This window comes from Chiloscyllium plagiosum, unplaced genomic scaffold, assembly GCF_037043375.1.
Source record: "Chiloscyllium plagiosum isolate Xiang-an unplaced genomic scaffold, Cpla_swu_hap1 HiC_scaffold_1, whole genome shotgun sequence".
Taxonomy (NCBI): domain Eukaryota; kingdom Metazoa; phylum Chordata; class Chondrichthyes; order Orectolobiformes; family Hemiscylliidae; genus Chiloscyllium; species Chiloscyllium plagiosum.
The window spans coordinates 153,347,982-153,354,058 of record NW_028270139.1 but is presented as its reverse complement, the minus strand read 5'-3'; positions in this window follow the sequence as shown (position 1 = coordinate 153,354,058).

Genomic DNA, 6,077 nt, shown 5'->3' with positions numbered 1-6,077 from the left:
AATTCTGTGGGAGAGGATTCATGACCATTTGGAAAAGCATAGCGTGATTAAAGGCAGTCAGTGTGGCTTTGTGAGGGGCAGGTCATGCCTCACAAATCTTGTTGAGTTCTTTGAGGAGGTGACGAGACATGTTGATGAAGGTTGAGCAGTGGATGTGGTGCATACAATTTCAGCAAGGCATTTGATAAGTTTCTCCATGGTAGGCTCATTCATAAAGTCAGAAAGTATGAGATACAGGGAGATTTGGCTGTCTGGATTCAGAATTGGCTGGCTGACAGAAGGCAGAGATTGGATGTAGATGGAAATTATTCTGCCTGGAGGACAGTGTTGAGTGTGGTCCCACAGGGCTCTGTTCTTGGGCCTCTGCTCTTTGTAATTTTTATAACTGACTTGGATGAGGAGGTTGAGGGTTGAGTTAGTAAATTTGCAGATGACACAAAGGTTGGAGGTGTCGTCGATAGCATCGCGGGCTACTGCAGGCTGCAGCATGACATAGACAGGATGCCGGGCTGGGCTGAGAAATGGCAGATGGAGTTCAACCTGGATAAATGCGAAGTGATGCATTTTGGAAGGTTGAACTTGAATGCTGAATGTAGGATTAAAGACAGGATTCTTGGCAGTGTAGAGGAATTGGTGTTCAAGTACATAGACCCCTCAAAGTTGCCACCAAGTGGATAGGGTTGTTAAAAAAGCATATGGTGTTTTGGCTTTCATTAACAGGGGGATCGATTTTAAGAGCTGCAAGATTTTATTACAGATCTACAAGACCCTGGTGAGACCACGCTTGGAATATTGTGTCCAGATGTAGTCGCCCTATTATAGGAAAGATACAGAAGCTTTGGAGAGGGTGCAAAGAAGGCTTACCAAGATGCTGCCTGGATTGAAGGGCTTGTCTTACGAAGAGAAGTTGACTAAGCTCAGACTTTTCTCTCTGGAGAGAAGGAGAAAGAGAGGTGACCTGATCGATGTATACAAGGTAATGAGAGGAATGGATAGAGTCAATAGCCAGAGACTTTTCCCCAGGGTAGGACTGATTGGCACAAGGGGTCATAGTTTTAAGATATTGGAGGAAGGCATAAAGAAAATGTCAGAGATAGGTTCTTTATGTAGAGAGTTGTGAATGCATGGCATGCGTTGCTAGCGGTGGTGGTGGAAGCAGACTCATTAGAGGCATTTAAGCGGCTGCTGGACATACACATGGTTAGCAGTGAATTGAAGGGTGCGTAGGTTAGGTTATTTTATTTTACTTTAGGATTAATCCTCGGCACAACATTGTGGGCCGAAGGACGTGTTCTGTGCTGTAATTTTCTATGTTCTATGTTCTATCAACCTGTTTGAGCATATCAGCCTGTTTCACTTTGACCTCACAAATGACAAGGTCCCTCTCGAATACTGAAGCAAAGTATAAATTAAGGACCTTCCCTACTTCCTTCGACTCTAGGCACAACTTCCCTCCACTATTCCTGATTGGCCCTACCCTCACTCTGGCCATCCTCTTGTTCCTCACATATCGCCTGGGGGTTTTCCTGCATCTTACCCATCAAGACTTTTTCATGCCCCCTTCTAGCTCTCCTAAGTCCATTCTTCAATTCCTCCCTAGCTACCTTATAACCCTGAAGAGCCCTTTCTGATCCTTGCTTCCTCAACCTGAAGTAAGCTTCCTTCATCCTCTTGAATAGATGTTCCCCATCCCTTATCATCCCTGTTTCCATCACCCTACCATCCCTTCCTTGCCTCAGTGGGACAAACGTATCCACCACTCGCAGCCAGTATTCCCTAAACAATCTGTATATTTCTGTTGTGCATTTCTCTGATAACACCTGCTCCCAATTTATACTCCACAGTTCCTGCCTGATAGCATTATAATTCCACCACGCCCAATTAAATACTTTCACCTACCGTCTGCTCCTATCCCTCTCCGTGACAATAGTAAAGGTCAGGGATTGTGATGACTATCACCAAAATGATCTCCCACAGAGAGGTCTGACACGTGACCTAGCTTGTTGCCAAGCACCAAAACCAATATGGCCTCCCCTCTGGTCAGCTTATCTCCATATTGAGTCAAGAATCCTTCCTGCGCACACCTGACAAAATTTGCTCTATTCAAAGTATTCGCACTGAGGAGGTTCCAATCAATGTTAGGGAAGTTGCATCACTCATGACAACAACCTTGTTACTTCTGCATCTTTTCCTCTGTGTCTCTGTTGCTAGTGGGGGGTCTCTCTGTTGCTAGTGGGGGGTCTCAACAAACTCTCAACAAAGTGACTGCCCCTTTCCTGTTTCTGATTTCCACCCATACTGAATCAGCAGACAAACCCTCCTCGACGACCTCCCTTTCTGCAGCTGTTATACTATCCCTGTTTAGCAATGCCACTCCCCTAACTCTTTTACCTTCCCCCTATTCCTTTTGAAACATCTAAACTCCAGAACATCCATTCCTGACCCTGTTATATCTATGTCTCCGTAATGGCCACAGTATCGTAGTTCCGAGTACTGATCCATGCTCTTCCTCCTGACACTTCTTGCGTGAATATAGACACACTTCAACCCATCACACTGACTGCAACTTATCTTGGTCAACTGCCTATCTTTCCTTACAGATTCTCTGCATGCTGTATCTGCCTGTTCACCAGCTACTCTATTTTCTGATCTGTAGCTCTGGTTCTCACCCATCTGCTAAACCAGTTTAAACCCTCCTGAAGAGCTCCAGCAAACCTCCTGTCCAGGATATTGGTACCCCTCCATTTCAAGTGCAACCTGTCCTTCTTGTGCAGGTCCCACCTTCCCAGAAAGTATCCCAATGATCCACATATCTGAAGCCCTCCGTCCTACACCAGCTCTGCAGCCACGTGTTCATCTGCACTCAGTTTTTCTGTTCCTAGCTTTATTAGCCTGTGGCACCGGTTGCAATCCTGAGATTCCTACTCTGCTCGTCCTGTCTTTTAGTTTCCAACCCAACTCATAGAGTCATAGAGATGTACAGCATGGAAACAGACCCTTCGGTCCAACCCATCCATGTCAAGCAGATATCCCAACCCAATCTAGTCCCACCTGCCAGCACCCGGCCCATATCTCTCCAAACCCTTCCCATTCATATACCTGTCCAAATGCCTCTTAAATGTTGCAATTGTACCAGACTCCTCTGGCAGCTCATTCCATACACGGACCACCCTCTGCGTGAAAAAGTTGCCCCTTATATCTCTTTTATATATTTCCCCTCTCACCCTAAACCTATGCCCTCTAGTTCTGGAATCCCCGACCCCAGGGAAAAGACTTTGTCTATTTATCCTGTTCATGCCCCTCGTAATTTTGTAAACCTCTATAAGGTCACCCCTCAGCCTCCGAAGCTCCAGGGAAAACAGCCCCAGCCTGTTCAGCCTCTCCCTATTGCTCAAATCTTCCAACCCTGGCAACATCCTTGTAATTCTTTTCTGAACCCTTTCAAGTTTCACAATATCTTTCTGATAGGAAGGAGACAAGAATTGCATGCAATATTCCAACAGTGGTCTAACCGATATCCTGTACAGCCGCAACATGACTTCCCAACTCCTGTACTCAATACTCTGACCAATGAATGAAAGTATACCAGGCGCCTTCTTCATTATCCTATCTACCTGTGACTCCACTTTCAAGGAGCTATGAACCTGCACTCCAAGGTCTCTTTGTTCAGCAACACTCCCTAGGACCTTACCATTAAGTGTATAAGTCTTGCTCTGATTTGCTTTCCCAAAATGCAGCACCTCACAATTATCTGAATTAAACACTATCTGCCTCTTCTCAGCCCATTGGCCCATCTGGTCCAGATCCTGTTGTAATCTGAGGTAACCCTCTTCGCTGTCCACTACACCTCCAATTTTGGTGTCATCTGCAAACTTACTAACTATACGTCTTATGCTCGCATCCAAATCATTTATGCAAATGACAAAAAGTAGAGGACCCAGCACCGATCCTTATGGTACTCCACTGGTCACAGGCCTCCAGTCTGAAAAACAACCCTCTACCACCGCCCTCTGTCTTCTACCTTTGAGTCAGTTCTGTATCCAAATGGCTAGTTCTCCCTTTATTCCATGAGATCTAACCTTGCTAATCAGTATCCCATGGGGAATCTTGTTGAACGCCTTACTGAAGTCCATATAGATCACATCTACTGTTCTGCCCTCATCAATCTTCTTTGTTACTTTTTCAAAAAACTCAATCAAGTTTGTGAGACATGATTTCCCACGCACAAAGCCATGTTGACTATCCTGAATCAGTCCTTGCCTTTCCAAATACATGTACATCCTGTCCCTCAGGATTCCCTCCAACAACTTGCCCACCACTGAGGTCAGGCTCATCGGTCTATAGTTCCCTGGCTTGTCTTTACCGCCCTTCTTAAACAGTGGCACCACATTAGCCAACCTCCAGTCTTCCGGCACCTCACCTGTGACTATCGATGATACAAATATCTCAGCAAGAGGCCCAGCAATCACTTCTCTAGCTTCCCACAGAGGTCTCAGGTACACCTGATCAGGTCCTGGGGATTTATCCATCTTTAGCTGTTTCAAGACATCCAGCACTTCCTCCTCTGTAATCTGGACATTTTGCAAGATGTCACCATCTATTTCCCTACAGTCTATATCTTCCATATCCTTTTCCACAGTAAATACTGATGCAAAATATTCATTTAGTATCTCCCCCATTTTCTGTGGCTCCACACAGAGGCCGCCTTGCTGATCATTGAGGGGCCATATTCTCTCCCTCGTTACCCTTTAATTCTTAATATATTTGTAAAAACCGTTTGGATTCTCCTTAATTTTATTTGCCAATTTGTGGATGGCACGGTGGCACAGTGGTTAGCACTGCTGCCTCACAGCGCCAGAGATCCAGGTTCAATTCCCGCCTCAGCCGACTGACTGTATGGAGTTTACACATTCTCCCTGTGTTTGTGTGGGTTTCCTCTGGGTGCTCCGGTTTCCTCCCACAGTCCAAAAATGTGCAAGTCAGGTGAATTGGCCATGCTAAATTGCCCAAGTTTTAGGTGTAGGGGAATGGGTCTGGGTGGGTTGTGCTTCGGCGGGTCGGTGTGGACTTGTTGGGCTGAAGGGCCTGTTTCCACACTGTAAGTAATCTAATCTAAAGGTATCTCATGTCTCCTTTTTGACCTCCTGATTTTCCTCTTAAATATACTCCTACTTCCTTTCTACTCTTCTAAGAATTCACTTGATCTATCCTATCTATACCTGACATATGCTTCCTTCTTTTTCTTAACCAAACCCTCAATTTCTTTAGTCATTCAGCATTCCCTATACCTACCAGCCTTCCCTTTCACCCTGATAGGAATATACTTTCTCTGGATTCTTGCCCCTACACTCTCTCTTCTGGTCCTCCTCCCTTTCCCTACTTGTGTCATTGGTCCCGATGTGTACCACAACTTCTGGCTGCTCTCCCTCCCCCTTAAGAATCCTGTAAACTCAATCAGAGACATCACTGACCCTGGTACTCAGGAGGCAACGTACCATCCAGGAGTCTCGTTCTCGTCTGCAGAACCTCCTGTCTGTTCCTCTAACCATTGAAAGTCCTATCACTATCGCTCTCCTATTCTCCCCCACTTCCCTTCTGAGCCACAGAGCCCAGCTCAGTGTCAGAGACCAGGCCGCTGTGGCTTTCCCCTGGTAGGTCGCTCCTCCCCAACAGTATCCAAAACGGTATACTTATTATTGAGGGGAATGGCCACAGAGGGTCCCTACACTGCCTGCCTATTCCCTGTTACTCTCCTGAATGTCACCCAGCTTCCTTTATCCTATGACCTAGATGTGACCAATTCCCTGTAACTCCTCTCTATCACCCCCCTTAAGTATCCTGAATGATCCGAAGTTCATCCAACTCCAGCTCCAGTTCCCTAACACGGTCAGTGAGGAGTTGGAGTTGGGTGCATTTCTTGCAGGTGAAGTCAGCAGGGACACTAGAGGTGACCCTTATTCCTGTATCCTGCAGGAGGAGCATGGAATTGCCCTAGCCTCCATGCCCTCTGCTCTAAATTGCCAAAAGGGATTTTTTAAAAATCCTTATCCTACCAACCTTCCACACAGAGTCTTTTG